We start from the raw sequence: 21,057 nt of genomic DNA on the forward strand, positions 1-21,057 counted from the left end.
CCTGAATCGGTCGGGGTCGGGGCCGTTTCGCACTATCGTGAACCTCGACGGCGTTCACGACAGCGTGGGCACTTCGGCGCAGGAGTGGAGAATCCCGCCCCCTATACTTAACAGAGAATTCTGGGAGAAGGATAGTGGGAGTAAAGCTTGGGCAAAGGTGCACGATATGGTGCTATATTCTTTGGATAATATTTCTTTCTCACTTGGTTGGAGATGTATTTCTACACAAGCTGAATGCTATTTGGCTTTGACAAAGAGTCATCCAGCCTCGAAAGGTTAAGACCATTCTCTCTCCACAGATACTGTCAGATCAGAGATTGTCCAGCATTTTCTCTTTTTGTTTCAGGTTCCTGCATTCGCAGTAATTTGCTTTTATGCCATTTCATCTGTTGTTTTCAGTGCACTGGCCTTTGTACAGCTGATGCAGGGGGGATAATGGACAATCCAAATGTGACACAGGCCAAATTCCAGAAGACATACCAGGTGAATCGAAAGTAACACCACTCTTGCTTTTGAAATGGGAAATCATGTACTGTTGAATGGAATTCCAGTTAGACCACCGATTTGTGAATCAGTCATGAAAATATTTCCATTCTTCGAGGCAGGGATAATACATTTTGAAACAGGGAGTGTAAGTACTTTATTTTTGTCACAGAGCCACATTAAATGCTCTGCTCCTGTGAATATTCATATTATACATAATGGTACATCTCCTCTGATGTTAATCGTTGCTAGGCCCAAAATCTGAAACGCGATTTCTGGGGCGTCATTCTCCGACCCCCCGCCGGGTCGGAGAATGGCCGTTGGCCGCCGTGAATCCCGCCCCCGCCCCCGCCGAAGTCTCCGAAGGGAGAAAAGTCGGCGGGGCGTTAAAGGCGCCGCTGCCGCGGAGAATGTCACGGGTCTGCGCAAGACGTGATGACCGTTCACGTCGACGTGAATCAAACCTCCTTTTCATCGGCGTGACCCGGTGCTCCAGGCTCACGCCGACCAGCGAGGAGGTGAGTGACGGCCTGGGGGGTTGGCTCTGGGCAGGAAATGGCGTGGCCGCAGACTGATTGCCTGAGGAGAGGTGTGTCTCGGCTTGTGTGTGTGTGTGTGCGGCCGTGGGGGGGGGAGGGGGGGGTGGTTAGAGTAGGTTGGGCTCCGGGGGAGTGCCGGGAGGGGGTCCGTGCCGGGGTGGAGGTTGGGGGGGGGGTCCGTGCCGGGGTGGAGGTTGGGGGTTGGGGGGGGGTCCGTGCTGGGGTGGAGGTTGGGGAGGGGGTCCGTGCCGGGATGGAGGTTGGGGGTTGGGGGGGGGGGGTCCGTGCTGGGGTGGAGGTTGGGGAGGGGGTCCGTGCCGGGATGGAGGTTGGGGGTTGGGGGGGGGTCCGTGCTGGGGTGGAGGTTGGGGAGGGGGTCCGTGCCGGGATGGAGGTTGGGGGTTGGGGGGGGTCCGTGCTGGGGTGGAGGTTGGGGAGGGGGTCCGTGCCGGGGTGGAGGTTGGGGGTTGGGGGGGGGTCCGTGCTGGGGTGGAGGTTGGGGAGGGGGTCCGTGCCGGGATGGAGGTTGGGGGTTTGGGGGGGGGTCCGTGCTGGGGTGGAGGTTGGGGAGGGGGTCCGTGCCGGGGTGGAGGTTGGGGAGGGGGTCCGTGCCGGGGTGGAGGTTGGGGGGGGGGCGTGCCGGGGTGGAGGTTGGGGAGGGGGTCCGTGCCGGGGTGGAGGTTGGGGGGGGGGGGGTCCGTGCCGGGGTGGAGGTTGGGGGGGGGGTCCGTGCCGGGGTGGAGGTTGGGGGTTGGGGAGGGGGTCCGTGCCGGGGTGGAGGTTGGGGAGGGGGTCCGTGCCGGGGTGGAGGTTGAGGGTTGGGGGGGGTGTCCGTGCTGGGGTGGAGGTTGGGGAGGGGGTCCGTGCCGGGGTGGAGGTTGGGGGTTGGGGGGGGGGTCCGTACTGGGGTGGAGGTTGGGGGTTGGGGAGGGGGTCCGTGCCGGGGTGGAGGTTGGGGAGGGGGTCCGTGCCGGGGTGGAGGTTGAGGGTTGGGGGGGGTGTCCGTGCTGGGGTGGAGGTTGGGGAGGGGGTCCGTGCCGGGGTGGAGGTTGGGGGTTGGGGGGGGGGTCCGTACTGGGGTGGAGGTTGGGGAGGGGGTCCGTGCCGGGATGGAGGTTGGGGGTTGGGGGGGGGGGGGGTCCGTGCTGGGGGAGGAGGTTGGGGAGGGGGTCCGTGCCGGGGTGGAGGTTGGGGGTTGGTCCGTGCTGGGGTGGGTGATGGGAGGGCAAATGAGTTGGTCCACCTGGCCAGGTGCCAGCCTCCAACAGTTGGACCCATGCGGTCCATGCCACCTGGCTGGGGGGAGGAGGGGATATGGGCAATGATGACATGTCGTCGTTCCCCTCCCCCCCACCAGGCCGTCATGTTTTCAGATCATCCAGCGATGTTGGCCGCCGTGGTGGCAGCCGCTCATGTCTATGTTGCCCTGGATGAGGAGGAGGAGGAGGAGGAGCGTGCCAGAGAGGCGGCGCAGGCTGCCGCAGAGGGGCAGGCGGCAGCCGCCCAGGCTGGAGGGACACCTGACCGACAGGACGAGGAGGGGGAGGAGGACGTCGCGGCCCCACGGCAACGGAGGCACCCGAGGGCGCCCCGTGTGTACCGGCCCCGGCAGTCATACCAGGACCTCACGGACCGGGAATGCAGGAGGAGACTCCGGATGAGCCGGGAAACCGTGGCACACATCTGCCACCTGCTGGCACACCTGTCACCGCGTGGCACTGGCGGGGGACACCCTCTCCCCGTGTCCGTCAAGGTTACGGTGGCCCTGAACTTTTATGCAACGGGGTCATTCCAGGCACCGAGTGGGGACCTGTCCGGCATATCGCAGACATCGGTGCATCGGTGCATCCGGGCAGTGACAGATGCCCTTTATGCCATGGCGCACCGCTACATCCGCTTCCCCGTGGACCGGGCCAGCCAAGATGCCCGGGCCGTGGGCTTCTCTGCCATTGCCGGGTTCCCCATGGTCCAGGGCGCGATCGATGGGATGCACGTCGCCGTGCGGCCACCTGCAGATAACAGGGCCGTGTTCACTAATAGGAAGGGGACCTATTCGATGAACGTACAGGTGGTCTGCGACCACCGCATGATGATCCTGCACGTCTGCGCCCGTCACCCAGGCAGTGTACACGACTCATTCGTGTTGTCGCGGTCATCCATCCCCGGCATGTACGAGGGACGCCATCCCCGGCTGAGGGGCTGGTTGCTGGGCGACAGGGGCTACCCATTGCGATCGTGGCTGATGACGCCTATACGGAGGCCACGCAATGAGGCGGAGAACCGCTACAATGATGCCCATGTAGCGACAAGGGGAGTGATCGAGAGGTGCTTTGGCGTGCTGAAGATGCGTTTCAGGTGCCTGGACCTCTCTGGGGGCGCCCTCCAGTATCGGTCAGATAGGGTCGGCCGCATCATTGTGGTGTGCTGCGTCCTGCACAACATAGCCCAGCAGAGGGGCGATGTGCCGCAGGCAGAGGAGGGCGGAGTGGAGGAGCAGCAGGAAGAGGCCCAGTCCTCCCCAGATGAGGGGGATGGGGGCAATGGTCAGGGCAGACGGGGTAGACACAGACGGGTGGCTGTCCACCGTTACCGGCTGGCCCAGCGGGCACGGGACAGACTGATAGCCGCCCGCTTCATTGACTAGATGGGCGTGGGAATCGGGTAGTATGGCCACAGACCGCACACCATGACAACAGCCGACCGCCCACACCCCCCACCCATCCACCCACCCAGCACCCTCACCCCCCTCCCCAACCCCACACACCCCACCCGCATGCACACCACCCCCCCACCCCCAATTGCCGATCCACCGGCGGCACAACGGGCCGGGCTCACCCAGTTGCGGGTGGACGCGTGTCTATCGCAGGCCATGGAGAATGATGACAACCCGCCTCCGATGAGCTCCTGGCTCTACATCGTTGGACTATGTCTGACCCATGGCCACAGTACCACCATCCACCCGGACCATCCCTGCATGCGGCTGTGACACTGCAGCGCACGGTCCCGTCCTCTGCCCGGGGGATGTTGATGGCGGCCCAGGGGGAAGGGGGCAGACTCACCTGGGGCTGAGGTAAGACCACCCCTCACACACACACTTGCGCTCAACGTACATGACACCCCCCGCACACTTTGGACAGAGCACAAAGGCAGCTTCGGTAGGTGTAACATTGACTTTAATAACCAAAGGAGTTCATGCACGTGCCCTCGCGCCTAAAACTCATCTGTGCCCTGCACCCGTGCCAACTTACTCAGTGTCTAATTGTTTGGCCTTACGGGCCCTTTGACTACGTCTACGTGGTTCCCCAGACGGTACAGCAGAACTGGAGGTGGACTCCTGTGATTCCTGCCCTCTGACACTGGATCCCTTTGGCGGCCGTTTCCTGGGGCGTCCTGGCCTAGATGGGCCAGGCTGCGGCCCGGGCGACTGGGATGGCGAGCTGCCAGCCTGTCCTGCCCGTTGCCCACCCGATGCACCTGGGACGGAAGGGGGGGAGTCCGAGGTGTCGCGGTGTACCGGGACCTCCCCTACAGAGGGAGCCGGGGCGGACCACACCACCTCCTCCTCCCTCGGGGTGCCCGATGGCCCCCAGGCCTCTACATGGGTGGGGGATGCGAACGGACTGGCCATCCGACGCGCCCCCGACATCTGGCGCTGCCAGTCCTGGAGGCCCGTGCTGGTATCGACAGGGGTCTGCAGGTTTGCAGCCATGGAGCCCAGGGGGTTGTCGAACCCTGTCTGCGACAGTGCGACGCCAGCTCGCACATGGCCACTGGCGCCGATGCCCTCAGCGATGGTCTGCAGAGACTGGGCCATGGCCTGCAGAGACTGGGCTATGGCCTGCTGAGACTGGGCCATGGCCTGCTGAGACTGGGCCATGGCCTGCTGAGACTGGGCTATGGCGTGCTGAGACTGGGCTATGGCGTTGAGCGCCTCTGCCATCTGGCGCTGGCACTGGCTCATGGCCTCCTGTGAGAGGGCAGCCATTTCCTGGGCCACAGACGCCGCCTGCACGGAAGGCCCCAGGCCTCGCAAACCGTTCCCCATGTCTGACACCGTCGCACCCATTGCCTCCACCGCGGACGCCACCCGTGCGGTGTCAGCCTGGGTGGCACGCATGACCGGGACCACTCCCAGCTCCTGGACGCGGGTGGACTCCTCCACCTGTGACCGCAGCCGCCGCAAGCCACCCGTCACCCTATTCGCTCGTCTCCGTGTCAGTGGTTGCATCGGATCTATGTGTGGGTGTGGTAACTGCAGGAACCCGGGATCCATCTGGGCGGCAGATGTTCGCTTGGCCTGGGCTGCCCTCCGACCGCCCGGTCCCTCTGCTGCTCCTACCTCCACCTGCTGTACCGGGACGGCTGTGTTGTGCGCACCAGTGAGTGTACCAGACGCCTCATCACTAAAGTGCCCAACCGTGGTGAGTGTTTCTGCGATGGTGGAGGGTGTTGGTGACAGCAGTGGCGTTGTGTCGTGCTCTTCGTCCCACTCTGAGTCCATGGCACTTTGGGGTGGGGGTTCGTCTCCACCCATCCACTCTGAGTCACTGTCCGGTATTTCGTCTTCCCGGGTAGGGGTGTCCTGGGTAGTGCTGTCCCGGGTAGTGCTGTCCCGGGTAGTGCTGTCCCGGGTAGGGGTGTCCTGGGTAGTGGTGTCCCGGGTAGGGGTGTCCTGGATAGTGGTGTCCTGGGTAGTGGTGTCCTGGCTCGGGTGTGACGGGGGCCTGTGGCTGCCCCCCTCATCGCTGGATGGTCGCTCCTGCACGTGACGGGGGTGTCGTCTCCCTGTTGCTCCAGGTCTCTCCGTCTCCCGTGGTGTGCGAGGGGCATCCTGCGGGCGTCGCATGCTGGAGGGTGCGGGTCTCTCCGTCTCCTGTGGTCTCCGAGGGGCATCCTGCGGCGGTCTGCATCTGCGGGGATGGGTGCCTGGACGTTTGGTCCTGCGATACACAATGAAGCATGCATGGTTAGACATCAGGCAGTGATCAGGTGATACGAGAGAGGGGGATATAGGAGAGGGGGGATATGGGGACGGGCTGTTGGTGGCTCACTTTCTCGTGGGGCCCCGACCTCTGCATCAGCAACCTCCCGGTCCTCAGGTCCGCCAGCCAGTTCCAGGGCCCTTTCCTCGTGTACGGTCAGTGGCCTCTCATCAGCGGGCCCTCCTCCAGTCCTCACATGCTCCCTATTGTTGTGTGCGCGCTTCTCCTGGGGGGGGGGGGGGGTGGTGGCAGGGGTAAAAGGCAACAGTGTTAGGCAGGTATATGAATGCACGCCATCGGTTGCGCGTGCATTGCAGAGGTTAAGGTTAGGGCTGGATTCACTTGGGGATATGGGGGATATGGGGAGGGGGGATATGGGGGAGGGGGGGATATGGGGAGGGGGGATATGGGGGAGGGGGGATATGGGGGAGGGAGGAATATGGGGGATATGGGGAGGGGGGATATGGGGGATATGGGGGAGGGGGGATATGGGGGAGGGGGGATATGGGGGAGGGGGGAATATGAGGGCTATGGGGGAGGGGGGATATGGGGGAGGGGGGATATGGGGGAGGGGGAATATGGGGGATATGGGGGAGGGGGGATATGGGGGATATGGGGGATATGGGGGAGGGGGGATATGGGGGAGGGGGGAATATGGGGGATATGGGGAGGGGGGATATGGGAGATATGGGGGAGGGGGATATGGGGGAGGGGGGAATATGGGGGATATGGGGGAGGGGGGATATGGGAGATATGGGGGAGGGGGGATATGGGGGAGGGGGGGTATGGGGGATATGGGGGAGGGGGGATATGGGGGAGGGGGAGATATGGGGGAGGGGGGATATGGGGGATATGGGGGAGGGGGATATGGGGGAGGGAGGAATATGGGGGATATGGGAAGGGGGGATATGGGGGATATGGGGGAGGGGGATATGGGGGAGGGGGGAATATGGGGGATATGGGGGAGGGGGGATATGGGAGATATGGGGGAGGGGGGATATGGGCGAGGGGGGGATATGGGGGATATGGGGGAAGGGGGATATGGGGGAGGGGGGGATATGGGGGAGGGGGGGATTTGGGGGAGAGGGGATATGGGGGATATGGGGGAGGCTCACCCTGCCTGCTCTGACGAGGTCGTTCACCTTCTTGTGGCACTGGGTGCCTGTCCGTGGTGTTAGGGCCACAGCGGTGATGGCCTCAGCCACCTCCCTCCACAGACGCCGGCTGTGGCGTGGGGCAACTCTGCGGCCGTGCCCGGGATACAGGGCGTCCATCCTCTGCTCCACCGCATCCAGGGGCGCCTCCACATCGCGTGACTCGAACCTCGGGGCTGAGCGACGGCCAGCCATCAAGTCGGGTGTTGCGGTCGGCTGTTCCGGTCGGGTGGGGGGGAGCTGCGCGGCCTTATGAGCCGTCACGCCGTGCAGCGCGTATGACGCTGCGTGGCGTGAACCACTGCGCAAGCGCGGATCCCGTTACGTCGCTGCTAGCCCATTTCGGGCCGCAGACTATCGGCCCATTTTTATGACGTGACGCAAGTGGGATTTGCGCCGTTTTTTGCGCCGATCGGCGGAGTTTCCGCCGATAACGGAGAATTTCGCCCCTGATGTTTACTATCTCACTGAAGCCTAAATGACATTGATGTTTCTTCATCTTGGTAATACAGCGATTTTACTGAAGAAATTTAGCACATTACTAGCTCAAGGATAAAATATAACAATTCATTGACAACAAAAGATAAAGGTCTCGCAGATATAAAGGTCACAAAAATTCATGGGCCCAGCAGCTCACTCCAAGATTCCATCAGTGAAGAGTGCAACAGGCAGAGTGGAAAATTGTCTGGGTCCTCAAAACATCAGGCACTGAGCATCAAAGGTTATGTAAATTGCTTTCACATGTTGGATTAGATCAGTACCATTTATACAAGCAACAAGGTTAAATTCAGAAAAGCAAACTTGGATGCAGCCTAAATAATGAATTATACAAGCCTGAGTCTGACCTGGATCTCAAATTAAATGACAGCTCAATCAATGGTGTTAATCCCCTTTTTAAAAGAGGATGAAAGAACATCTAAAAACAATGTTCACAGATGGCACCATTTCGGAATGTGTGCCAGAGTCATTTACCCCAACCCAAATCTGGCAGGTTCTCTTGATGTGTCAATAGCGGTGTGGACACCTGTTGTTTAGAGGCAAATATGGCCTTGGCCTCACAACAACCTCAGTTGTTGCTGTTGCGTTGATTTCTAAGATCACATGCTGATGGCTTGGTTTTGGATTTGACTTTATTGTCATGTGTACCGAGGTACAGTGAAGAATATTGTTCTACGTACAGTCCAGACAGATCGTTCCAAACGTGAGACAAACATCAGACATACATAAATACACAATGTAAATACATAGACACAGACATCAGATAAAGCATACGGAGTGTAGTATGATTCAGTTGAGAAGATGTGTGAAGAGATCAGTTCAGTCCATAAGAGGGTCATTGTCTGGTAACAGCGGGGAAGAAGCTGTTTTTGAACCTGTTAGTGCGTGTTCTCAGACTTTTGTATCTCCTGCCGATGGAAGAGTTTGGAAGAGAGAATAATCTGAGTGGGAGGGGTCTTTATTTATGTTACCCACCTTCCCAAAGTAGCGGGAGGTGTAGACAGAGTCAATGGATGGGAGGCGGTTTTGTGTGATGGACTGGGCTGTGTTCACGGCTCTCTGTAATTTCTTACGGTCTTGGGCTGAGCAGATGCCATACCAGGCTGTGATGGCATCTATGGTGCAACTGTAAAAATTGGTAAAAGTCAATGTGGGCATGCCAAATTTCCTTAGTTTCCTGAAGAAGTAGAGGCGCTGGTGTGCTTTCTTGGTCGTAGCATCGACGTGGGTGGACCAGGACAGATTGTTGGTGATGTGCACACCAAGGAGTTTGAAGCTGTTAACCATCTCCACCTCGGATTGATGCAGACAGGGGTGTGTACGACACTTCACTTCCTGAAGTCAATGACCAGCTCCTTAGTTTTGCTGATGTTGAGGGAGAGATTGCTGTTGTTACACCATGCCACAAGGTTATTTATCTCCCTCCTGTACTCTGACTCATCGTTGTTTGAGATCCGATCCACTACAGTCGTGTTTTCAGAAAACTGATGAAGGGGGAACCTGAGGAAGGAGCAGTGCTCCGAAAGCTAGTGATTCGAAACAAACTTGTTGGACTTTAATCTGGCGTTGTAAGACGTCTTACTGTGCTCACCCCAGTCCAACGCTGGCATTTCCACATCATGGTCAGCAAACATTTAGATGGAGTTGGAGCCAAACTTTGCCACACAGTCGTGTATGTATAATGAATATTGTAGGGGCTAAGTACGCAGCCTTGTGGGGCCCCAGTATTGAGGACTCTCGTGGAGGAGGTGTTGTTGTTTATCCTTACTGATGTGGTCTATGAGTGAGGAAGTCAAGGATCCAATTGTAGAGGTAGAAGCCAAGTCCTAGGTTTTGGAGTATTGATATGAACTTGTCTGGGAATTTGTTGTTGAAGGCAAAGCTATAGTCAATGAATAGGAGTCTGACATAGGAGTCCTTTTTGTCAAGATGCTTTCGGGATGATTGTAGGGCCAGGGAGATAGCATCTGATGTGGACCGGTTGTGATGGTATGCAAATTGCAGTGGATCAAGGTATTCTGGGAGTATGGAGTTGATGTGTCTCATGACCAACCTCTCAAAACACTTCTTAATGATTGATGTCAAAGCCACCAGACGGTAGTCATTGAGGCAGGTTGCTTGGTTCTTCTTTGGCTGTATGATGGTTCTTCTTGAGGCAGGTGGAAACCTCAGAACGGAGTAGAGAGAGGTTGAAGATGTCCACGAACACTCCCGTCAGTTGGTACAGGCAGGATCTCAGTCCACTACCAGGGACTCATCAGGCCCCGTTGCTTCCAGAAAGTTCACTTTCAAAAAGACCGATCTGACTTTGGAAGCTGTGACGGTAGATATGGGTTTTTCTGAGGTTTCTGGGGCAGTTGATATTGGTTGCCTGCTCAAAACGAGCATAGAATGCATTGAATTCATCAGTGGAGGGTGCACTGCTGCTGGAGATTGTACTCAGCTTTGCTTTGTAGCCAGTATGTTTTTTAAGCCTTGCCACAATGATGAGAGTCCATGGCCGGGATTCTCTGAAATATCGGCCAAGTGTTGACGCCGGAGTCAAAACCAGCACGAGTCACTCTGGTGTCAACGGGCCTCTGGGCCCGGGCATTCACCCCTTCCTAGGGGGCTGGTACGGCACCGGAGTGGTGTCCGCTGCTCCGGTGCTCGAACGCCGGTGCGCCATGGCCGGCGCGGGTCCGTGCGTGCTCGTGGGTTGCCGTCTTTGCGCCGGCCCCCAGGCAATATGGCGGAGCCCTACAGGGGCCCGGTGCAGAGGAACATAGGCCCCCACCAGAGTTAGCCTGCACGCCGATCGGTACACCCCAATCGCGGGCCTGGCCACTGTGCAGGCCCCCCCCCCCGGAGTCGGATCCCCCCGCACCCCCCCCCCCCCCCACCCCCCCCCCCCCCCCCCCCCCCCACCAGGATGGCCCCCGTAGCCAGAACTCCGAGGTCCCACCGGGTAGGACCATACGTAACCCATGCCAGCGAGACTCGGCCGGCCTCGGCGGGCACCCGGTCCGTCGAGGCGCGGAGAATCGCCTGGGGGGGGGAGGGCGCTTTCAACAGCCCCCGACTGGCGTGGCGGTGACCCCCACGGGCGCGATTGGCACCAATTCTTCAGTCACTGGAGAATCAGCAGCCCAGCGTCGGAGCGGTGTGGCGCGATTCTCCCGCCCCCCAGCGCGGGATCGGAGAATCCCGGCCGATGTTGTTAGTCTGTGACTCTAGCTTAGTCTGATGTTGTCACTTGGCATCCCCGATGTCTCTGCGGAGGTCGTACCTAGATTTCTTGCATAAATCAGAGTTGCCTGTCTTGAACACCTCAGACCTAGCCTTCAGTAGTGAGTGAATCTCCTGATTCAACCATGGTTTTCGGTTGGGGAATGTACGTACTAACTTCTTTGGCACACAATCTTCCCCACACAGGTGGCAGGCATCTAATCAGCTGGGGATGAGAGGCAGTGACCCTGCTGGCCTCCCATCCCTGCTCCTTTTTAAGTACTGAGCAGAAAGACTCGTGGAGTGCCGTCCTCCCCTGCTGCCAATTGAGGCCCACTTAAGGGCATCATCCCACCACCATTGTTATTCAACCAGCCAAGGGCAGGACAGCCACCATGCAAGGGGCCTAAAAAGCAAACCCAACAGCGTCTACTCGCAGGAACCCAGTGTCTGATCAAGGGACCAAGCATCAGGGAGGGGTGGGGCTACTGAGAACCACCTTTGGTCATTCCTGTCAACTCCCTTCCCACCATGCCCTCAATCACCTGTGGCCCATGATGATCTCCAACCTCTCCCACAATGCACCACCAGCAGCAGTCACCGATCTCGTGGTGGCTATCTTGCTATGCACAGCTGCTAGCTTCTGTGGCCAGCAGCTCTCAGGGGAATAATTCCCGCCCCCAGGGTCCTTCACCACGGTTCACTTATCAAGTAAAGTCATCCCCAAAGCAGGTGACTTGGAGTTCTCACTGGTTCTCCAGCCAGTAGGTAAAGGCCCCTGTCACTTGCATTTAATGCTGCCCAACAACAGCAAAGAGCTGATGACCTTCTTCACCATTAAGATTGAGTATATTTATTCAATTGCTATTACTGCGCTGCCCCACTCTCTTCCTTTCCCATATCTACCTAGTCAAATCTCCCCCACCATCCCCCTCCACCCCCACCTCAGGCCTGAGACCTGATGCGACTTTCTTCTCGAACCTTTCTACTACCTTCCCTCATGCCATTCCTGCACATGAGGCTTATCCCCTGTTCCATTGACTCTATTGACAGTGATGTGGTTAAGTCCACAACAAGGGGTGATACGGTGGCACAGTGGTTAACATTGCTGCCTCACAGCGTCAGGGACCCGGGTCCAATTCTGCCCTTGGGTGACTGTCTCTGTGGAGTTGGCACTTTCTCCCCAAGTCTCTGTGGGTTTCCACCAGGTGCTTCAGTTTCCTCCCACAGTCCAAAGATGTGCTGGTCAGGTGGGGTTACGACATTGCGGGAATAAGGCGAAGGAGTGGTACTTGGTAGGGTGCTCCTTCAGAGGGTCAGTGCAAACCCAATGAGCTGAATGGCCTCCTTCTGCACTGTAGGAATTGAATTACTCCACAATTCTAAGGGTCTTAAATTTAAACCAAGCCAATCAGCGATGTTTAAAGGGCACGTTGGCTGACATTGGTTGGGAAATTAGATTAAAAGATAAGACAATAGATAAGCAATGGCAGGCATTTAAATAAATTCTGAACAAATATCCATTTCTTGAGAAACTGGACGAATGGTACAAATGTGACTAATCAGAGAAATTAAGGATAACATTAAATTAAAGGACGAGGCTTTCAGTGTTGCTAGAAAAATAATAAGGTTGAGAATTAGGAAGGTTTTAATTAATAAGCAATGGTTGCCAAACAAATGGATAAAAATTAATTACACAGAATATGAGAGTAAACCAACAAGAAATATTAAGAGAGCTTTCTCAATTATGCAAAATGGAAGATTGTAGCAAAAGTAAATGTCGATTCCTTGGAGGCTTGAACAGGAGAAATTATAATAGGGAATAAGGAAATGGCAGAGATGTTGGGTGGGATTTACTGAGTGACCCGCCGCTTGTTTTTCGGCAGCAGATGCAGCCTGGTCTACATTATGGAATTCAAAAGAAATGGCTGCAGGGGATAATGGAAGAATTGATTTTGATCTTCCAGAATACTGGACAAGTTCCAGAACAGCCCTGGTGGACTGTTTGCCAGCGAGTGTAACCCTGCTGTTCATAAAAGGAGGGAAAGAAAAAAGTGAACTCCAGGACATCAGTGGGGAAAATGCTCGAATCTATCGAATCTAACAGGACACTTGGAAAATCATAATTTGATTATGCAGAGTCAACAAGGTTGAAAGGGAAATCATAGGAAAGTAATTTGTGATGAGCGGATAAAGAGGCTACAAAGACTTTTCGACCAAGTAGGTGAGTGGCAAGGGAATGGCAAATGGAATATAATGTGGAATTATCCTCTTTGGTAGGGTAAATAGAAAAGCAGAATATTTTTTTAAAGGTTCCCTGTGGAACACCAGTCGTCACAGCCATACATTCAGAAAATCGCCCTTCCACTGCTCCCCTCTGTCTTATGAGACCAAGCCAGTTCTGTATCCATCTTGCCAGCTCACCTCTGATCCTGTGTGACTTCATCTTCTGTACCAGTCTGCCATGAGGTACCTTATCAAAGTCCTTACTGAAGTCCATGTAGACAACATCCACTGCCCTACCTTGATCAAGCATCTTCATCACTTCCTCAAAAAGTCAATGAAGTCAGTGAGACATGACTTCCCCTTCACAAAAACATGCCACTTCTTGCTAACCCATCCACTTGCTTCCAAATGGGAGTAAATCCTGTATCGAAGAATCCTCTCCATTAATGTCCCTACCACTGACATAGACTCACTGGCCTGTAATTTCCTGGATTATCCTTGCTACCCTTGTTAAACAAAGGAACAATATTAGCTATTCTCCAATCCTATGGGACCTCACCTGTAGCCAATGAGGATACAAAGATTTCTGTCAAGGCCCAGCAATTTCCTCCCTTGACTCCATCAATATTCTGGGGTAGACCCCATCAGGTCCACGGGACCTATCTACCTTAATGTTTTTCAAGGCCAAACACCACCTCCTTTTTGATCTCGATGTGACCCAGACTATCTACACACCCTTCTCCAGACTCATCATCTACTAAGTCCTTCTCTTTGGTGAATACTGATGCAAAACTAGAGTATTGTGTACAGTTCTGGAATCCACATTATAGGAGGGATGTGATTGCACTGGAAATAATGCAGAGGATATTGACCAGGATGTTGCCTGGGCTGGAGAGTTTTATTTATGAAGAGAAATTGGATAGACTGGAATTGTTTTCCTTGGAGCAGAGGAGACTGAGCGGGAACATGATTGTGATGAATAAAATTATGAGGGGCATAGATAGAGTAGACAGGAATAAACTTTTACCCTTGGAGAGATCAAAGATCAGGGGGCATGGATTTAAGATAAGGGGCAGAAGGTTTAGAGGGGATGTGAAGAAAAACATTTTCATTCAGAGGATGGAGTTTGGAACTCACTGCCTGCAAGGGTGGCGGAGACAGAGACCCTCATAACATTTATGAAGTATTTAGCTGTGCGCTTGCAATGCTAAGGCATACAAGGCAATGCGCCAAGTGCTGTAAAATGAGAGTAGAATACTGAGGTGGCTGTTTTTGACCGGTGCAGACACAATGGACTGAAGAGCCTTTTCTGTTCTGTAGACCTCTATGACCAGTCCCTTGCACTCAGGACTCACACCTAACATCCAGATGCTCCACTTCATCCTCACACATCTCCCAGTGATATCTGTCTCATACCCACCTCTCACTGCTCCATACACCTCCAGCTACTCAGCTATAATAGGCACAAACTCAGTGCTGCACAATTATTAACATTGTAACTGGTAATGTCTAGCACGAGGGGACATAGCTTTAAATTGAGGGGAGATATAGGACAGATGTCAGAGGTAGGTTTTTTACTCAGAGAGTAGTCAGTGCGTGGAATGCCCTGCCTGCAACAGTAGTGGACTTGCAAACACTAAGGGCATTCAAATAGTCATTGGATAGACATATGGACGATAAGGGAATAGTGTAGATGGGCTTCAGAGTGATTTCACAGGTCAGCGCAACATCGAGGGCCGAAGGGCCTGCACTGCGCTGTAATGTTCTATGTTCTATGTACACTCTCTCTTACAGGACAAGGTGACACAGCATCAAAAGGAGCAGAGTGGAAGTAGTGGGGTGGGAAGGGGGAGGGGGAGGGGGGAGGGGGGGTGGTGGGGGGGGAATACCAGGATTCCCATGTCACCTGAACCCATTGTAGGAGGTGGAACTGGCTGAATTATCCTTCAGGAAAGCTGGTGCAGTCTGGACAGGTTGAATGTCCTCCTCTCAGTTTTATAATTCTAACGTTCTGTGAGGAAGAGGCCGTTTGGTCCTTCATGTCTACACTGACTGATAAAGTGATCCAACACTAATCCCACTTACCTTGCTCTTCACCTCATGGCTCAATGGGAAGAGCCTGTTTGCATCGAATAAGTCATATTTACTATATTTTAAAATATAGATTTTAAAATATGCACAACATAATTTACATAAAAGCTAACAATAACCCTGTGATAAATCAGAATATTTTTGGCTGCTGGATGAATGTTTCAACCAAGGTTATGGTACACAAAGCTATCACATCAGTCCGATTGTAGAAATATCCCTCATGTTTCAACTTCTACATAGCGTCACCCACTCCACCAATATAAATAAAAGTTTTATAGTCAAATTGTATAATGCATTATCGCACGTTGTCTTGCCGTTTTGAACATTCTGAAATGTTGCCGTCAGTGAGATGCATTATTAATTAACACAAATATATAAAAGAGTCTTGACTTTGAAGCTCACCATCTCTGATCTGAAAAGCTTTGAGAGATAGCTAAGTTAGTTGAATCTACAGACGACTCTCAACTATAAAGCTAAATGATTTGGGAGTAGGTGAGCTTCTCTTCAATGAACAAACTTTTCCAAAAAGCAAAGAGTGAACAGCATGTAGATCATTCATTGTATGAATCAAATACAATCTGCACATGTGATTTCAAGTTGGATTTCGTTTGTGCTGATCAAAGTGAAGGATGGTCGTGATAGAGAACGGGACACTATTCCAGCCTTGGGCACTTGGTGTCAGTGTCAAGTATTAACAGAATAGGTAAGTATTGCCAGAATAGCTGTCTTTACTCTAATTCAGCAATGAAATGAAATGAAAATTGCTCATTGTCACAAGTAGGCTTCAAATGAAGTTACTGTGAAAAGCCCCTAGTCGCCACATTCCGGCACCTGTTCGGGGAGGCTGTTCCGGGAATTGAACCGTGCTGCTGGCCTGCCTTGATCTGCTTTCAAAGCCAGCGATTTAGCCCTCTGCTAAACAGCCCCTTTGGGAGTCATGCCCTTGTCCAAATCTGTGTCAATTTATCAACTTCAGTGAGGCTCAGTGGAGCAGACCAACCTCAGAGTGCAATTCAATTGCTCCATCATCTGGTTTCTTTCCTGCAAAAATAAACCAACGCCACCTGAATATTTTTTTGCACTGACCTTTTTCAGTGGGTTTTGCAATATTTTATGAACTTGTTCCACATCAAGGACATTGTTGGCCTCTAGCCCCTATGCTGATGAAGAACTAGGTTGAGATCAACCAAACTCTTCAATGAAAGACCTTACAGTAAAATAAACCAAGCACTTCCTTCAATCTGAGATGGTTTAGTCCACGTCCATAGATGAAAGGACAATGGGCAAGCCCACTTGTTTGTCACTAAAACTCTGATTTTTAATGAAAATTATTTTAGTCGTTTGGCAGTACAGAACTTGAGTATTCGATGAAAAAGGAGAGATGTTGAAGCATTTCATCTTGCACTCATCAGCACACTTTGCAAGAATACCAATATAAAGAGAGAACTGTCATAATATACACCAGTATATCATGGTGCAGATACACACACACTGATGGACACACAGCAAGACCAATCAACACACACAACACCGCAGCCAATCACCAGTTAGAGCACACGCGCTATAAAGACAGGGGGCATCAGAGTTCCCGCTCATTCGAGATGCAGCCTCCTAGTAGAACAGAGCTTACAGCTTGCAGCACAGATCTTCACCATGTGCTGAGTGCATAGACTGGTTACGACAGGCATAGGTCTTTAGTTCAATCTAGTATCGTGTTAACCCACAGTGAAAGAATGTTCAACAGTTTCTGACTGAATAAAATAGTGTTGCACTATTTTAAGTGTTGGTGGCCTGAATGTGTTCCACGGATCCTGAGCACCCAACACATCATGATACCAGGAGTTGAGGGATATTAGAATTTCTTAGACCTACCTGCAAGTGATCTGCCTTCCACCAGCATACAGTCATCCTGCAAAATGGCCAGCCTCTGCCCGCCGCTGCCGCTCCGCATCACCGATAACCTAGGGGCCAACTGGAAGATAGTCAAACAACGCTTTCAGCTCTACCTTGTAACCACAGACCGGGAGGGTGCCTCGGACACCAGGAAGATCGCTCTCTTCCTATCCACGGCCGGGGACAATGCCATCCACATTTTCAATTCTCTCACCTTTGCGGATGATGAAGATAAAACAAAGTTCAAGATGGTTCTCCTCATGTTTGACACTCACTGCAGCATAGAGGTGAATGCAAGTTTCGAGCTATATGTATTCCAACAGCGTTTGCAGGGTAAGGATGAACCTTTCCAGTCCTTTCTCACCCACCCCCGCATCCTTGCGCAGTCCTGTAGCTACGGGCCCACCTCCCACTCCATGATTCGCGACCAGATTGTTTTCGGTGTTCAGTCGGACCCCCTACGCCAGCAGCTCCTCAAGGTAAAGCAGCTCACCCTAGCGACCGCCATCGAGACCTGCGTGCGACACGAAAACGCCACTAGACGGTATTCCCACATCCAAGAGGCTGAAACGGCGCGGTAAGGTCCCCACGAGGCAGAACGGGTCCAAGCAATCGAGCAACTCCAGGGCCTCAGCCTGGATGAGGGCGGCCATTTTGCGCGCTTTTCACTGACTCCCGCGCTTGTGCGCACCAAACGAGGGGACGGCGACGTCGACGAACGTAATGCGCAGGCGCGCACCATGTACGACCACACCGCGCATGCGCGGTGGCGCAGTGAACGTACTGACGCTACGACGTGCGGCAACTGTGGCTCCACCCACTTAAAGCAGCAATGCCTTGCCAAATCCCAACAATGCCTGAGATGTGGCAAACTTGGTCACTATGCTGCTTTATGCAGAGCAGCTCAGCCTGCCAACTCATATCGCTTCAGCCAGCCTCGCAGGAATGTCCGGGCCATTCAACCCACGGACACAGAGTCCGATGTGGACCTACTACCCAACATTGACACCGAGGACCCGAAAGCGCCTTTTCAAGTCGGTATCGTTACAAAAAACAGGCTGTCCCCGAAGCAAAGAATCCAGCCTCTATCGGTATACTGCATCGATCCAGACGATGAGTGGTGTGCCACCCTGACGGTCAACCGGTCCCAAATACGATTCCGCCTGGACACTGGTGCCTCCGCCAATCTCATTGCGCGGTCTGACCTCCAAAGCCTTTGTGTCAAACCAGCCATCCTTCCATCAGCCTGCCAGCTATTAGATTACAATGGCAATGCCATTGCTGCCAGCAGCTCGTGCCAACTTGAAGTGACGCACATGTCACGCAAAGCCATCCTTCCCTTTGAAATCATGGGCTCCTCGAAAGCCTCCCTGCTTGGCGCGTAGGCATGCAAGATGTTGAACCTAGTTCAGAGAGTTCACTCTCTCTCTCCTGCTGACACGTCTGCCTTTCAGGACACCGACTTCAGGGCGCAACTCAACGCCATCATCAACCAGCACCACAACGTGTTTGAGGGCATGGGCACACTCCCATACACCTACAAGATCTTATTAAAACAGAATGCCACATCTGTGGTGCACGCACCCCTTAAGGACCGCCTCAAGCAGCAGCTGCAGGACCTCCAGAACCAAGGAGTGATTTCCAAAGTCGCAGAACCAACTATCTGGGTCAGTTCCATGGTATGTGTAAAAAAGCCTTCCGGCAAATTGAGAATTTGCATTGATCCCAAGGATCTGAATCGCAATATCATGAGGGAGCATCATCCAATTCCCAAGCGTGAAGAGCTCACATGTGAGATGGCTCGCGCAAGCTCTTCACCAAACTCGACGCCTCAAAAGGATTCTGGCAAATCCAGCTTGACAAATCCAGCAGGAAACTTTGCACATTTAATACCCCCTTTGGCAGATATTGTTACAACAGGATGCCGTTTGGGATCATATCTGCTTCAGAGGTGTTCCATAAGGTTATGGAACAAATGATGGAAGGCATTGAAGGTGTTTGCGTCGGTGTCGACGACATAATCATTTGGTCCACCACCCCGCAGAAGCATGTTAGTCGCCTCCAGCGCGTATTCAAACGTATACATGAGCATGGCCTCCGCCTCAACAGGGCCAAATGCTCTTTTAGTCAGACGGGACTCAAGTTCCTCGGGGACCATATCTCCCAATTGGGTGTGCAACCGGATGCGGACAAGGTAGCTGCCATCACAGCTATGAAAACACCAGAGGACAAGAAGGCGGTCCTCCGATTTCTGGGCATGGTCAATTTTTCAGAGAAATTTATCCCTAACCTCGCCTCTCATACCACGGCTCTCAGGAACCTGGTCAGGAAGACGACAGATTTCCAATGGCTCCCTGCCCACGAGCGCGAATGGAGAGAACTCAAAACAAAACTGACCACGGCCCCGGTCTCAGCTTTCTTTCATCCAGCAAAGGAGACCAAAATTTCGGCCGATGCCAGCCAGTCCGGCATTGGGGCAGTGCTCCTTCAACGTGATGAGGCCTCATCATGGGCCCCTGTTGCATATGCGTCACGTGCTATGACCCTCACGGAGCAGCGCTATGCGCAGATAGAAAAGGAGTGCCTGGGCCTTCTGACCGATGTGGCTAAGTTTCACGATTATGTCTATGGACTTCCTCAATTCACCGTCGAGACCGACCATCGCCCGCTGGTCTATATAATACTGAAAGACTTGAACGATATGACGCCTCGCCTCCAGCGTATTCTTCTCAAGCTCCGGCAATATGACTTCCAGTTGGTATCCACCCCAGGCAAAGACCTCATCATTGTTGACGCTCTCTCCAGGGCAGTCAACACTCCATGTGACCTAGTGGGACTTGTCTGCCAGGTTGACGCCCATGTGGCATTCGCGGCCTCCAATCTACCTGCCACGGATGAACGCCTCGTCTAAATTCGCCGCGAGACGGCGGCTGACCCTTTGCTACAGCGTGTCATGCGCCACCTAACTGACGGGTGGCTCAAGGCCCAATGCTCTCAGTTCTATAATGTCAGAGATGATCTGGCGGTAGTAGACGGGGTTCTTCTAAAACTGGACCGCATTGTCATCCCACATAACATGCGGCAGCTTGTCTTGGAACAAGTACACGAGGACCACCTTGGCATGGAAAAGTGCTGCCGATGGGCCCGAGAGGCAGTGTACTGGCCCGGCATTAATGAGGACATAGCCAACACAGTGCTCAACTGCCCCACTTGTCAGCGCTTCCAGCCGGCCCAACCACGTGAGACCCTGCAGCCCCATGTGTTGGTCATATCACCATGGACCAAGGTGGGCATCGACCTGTTCCACGCGCTGGGTAGAGACTATGTCCTGATCGTGGACTACTTTTCGAATTACCCGGAGGTGACACAGTTGCACAACATCATCTCGTCTGCAGTCATTCGTGCCTGTAAAGAAACTTTTGCTTGACACGGCATCCCGCTCACTGTGATGTCGGACAATGGCCCCTGTTTCGCCAGCCAGGAATGGTCCAACTTTACCAGGCGGTACAATTTTGGCCATGTGACATCCAGTCCCCTGTACCCCCAATCCAACGGCAAAGCGGAGAAGGGAGTACATATAGTCAAATGGCTCCTCTGCAAGGCTGCCGATGCTGGGTCCGATTTCTACCTCGCCTTGCTGGCCTATCGCTTCGCCCCACTGTCCACTGGCCTGTCGCCAGCCCAGTTGCTTATGGGTCGTACCCTGAGGACAACGGTGCCGTCCATTCATGTCCCAGACCTCGACCACGCTCCGGTCCTTCGCCGGATGCAGCTGTCTCGTGCACAGCACAAGGCGGCTCATGACACCCGTGCAGCTGCTCTCCCTGCTCTGGCTCCGGATGACAACATCTGCATCCATCTTCCGGATGGTGGCTGGTCTGCAACCGTTGTTGTCCTTCGGCAGGTGGCCCTCCGTTTGTTACTGGTTCGTCTACCGGATGGCTCCATTCTGCGCTGCAATCGACGTGCCCTTCGTCTTGTTCC

The 21,057-nt window shown here is 54.0% G+C and overlaps 1 long non-coding RNA gene across 1 annotated transcript in view; it reads left to right on the forward strand.

The window, feature by feature from the left end:
- The first annotated feature begins 518 nt into the window (after positions 1-518).
- Positions 519-21,057, forward strand: part of LOC140430002 (uncharacterized) — a 50,076-nt gene continuing 29,537 nt past the window's right edge. The window contains exon 1 of the long non-coding RNA XR_011949266.1: positions 519-631. This is a non-coding gene — a long non-coding RNA (uncharacterized lncRNA). The remainder of the gene's footprint in view (positions 632-21,057) is intronic.

The sequence above is a fragment of the Scyliorhinus torazame genome, chromosome 9 (genome assembly GCF_047496885.1).
Source record: "Scyliorhinus torazame isolate Kashiwa2021f chromosome 9, sScyTor2.1, whole genome shotgun sequence".
NCBI lineage: Eukaryota > Metazoa > Chordata > Chondrichthyes > Carcharhiniformes > Scyliorhinidae > Scyliorhinus > Scyliorhinus torazame.